This window comes from Elephantulus edwardii, unplaced genomic scaffold, assembly GCF_000299155.1.
Source record: "Elephantulus edwardii isolate Elephantulus edwardi_28Jun2011 unplaced genomic scaffold, EleEdw1.0 scaffold00046, whole genome shotgun sequence".
Classification (NCBI taxonomy): Eukaryota; Metazoa; Chordata; class Mammalia; order Macroscelidea; family Macroscelididae; genus Elephantulus; species Elephantulus edwardii.
Genome location: NW_006399796.1, coordinates 14,227,448 through 14,228,239, shown reverse-complemented (window position 1 = coordinate 14,228,239; position 792 = coordinate 14,227,448).

The following is a 792-nucleotide window of genomic DNA, read 5'->3' as shown; positions in this document are numbered from 1 at the left end:
TGTGTGTGTCTATGTCTGTGTTTTTCTGTGTCTTTGTGTGTTTGTGTGTGTGTGTGTGTGTGTGTGTGTGTTTGAATCTACTGCTTAATCTAGAATGTCTGAAAGGTTGGGGCTATCTGAGCGTTTCAGTCTGTCTTCATGGCCTGCCATGTATGTAGCCTGGACTTCCTAACAGCATCGCTGTCTTAAAATAGTTGGACTTATTGTGGTTGACTTTCTCTGCTATGTGTTCTATGATATCCAGATAGACTCTATAAGACTTTTTATGAGATAACTTTGGAAGTCATGAGCCTTTATTACTATTGCATTCTATTGGTCAAAGTTGAGTTACTTTTGGAGACTACTGGCCTTCTATATCATTCAGAATACAAAGCTTGTCAGCAGGAAGGAAAAGCCTCTGTAAAGACCCTAAAGCAGGATTGAGCTGCATATATTATACATAAGAACAGTCAGAAGAACACTGAGCATGGAGCATGAAATAGGAAAAATTTGGTAGGAGATGCTCTGAAAGAGAAAATATTATATCTATCTACTTGCTTATTATTTGTCACATCCCATCAGAATGGAGTCTTCTCAACAGTAAAGGCATTGCTTGTTGTGTTTAGCACTGTATCCTCAGAGCCTGTTGTAGGTTAGAGGCTCAATAAATATTTTTTTAAAGAGAAATAAAAATATTTATTTCTTGAAATACATTGGTAAATTGAGTAATTTACATTGTGTCATTAATGGAGACACAAGGGTCATTATCAAATTGAGTATGTCACTAACCACTCATCACAAATCTGAAAATAA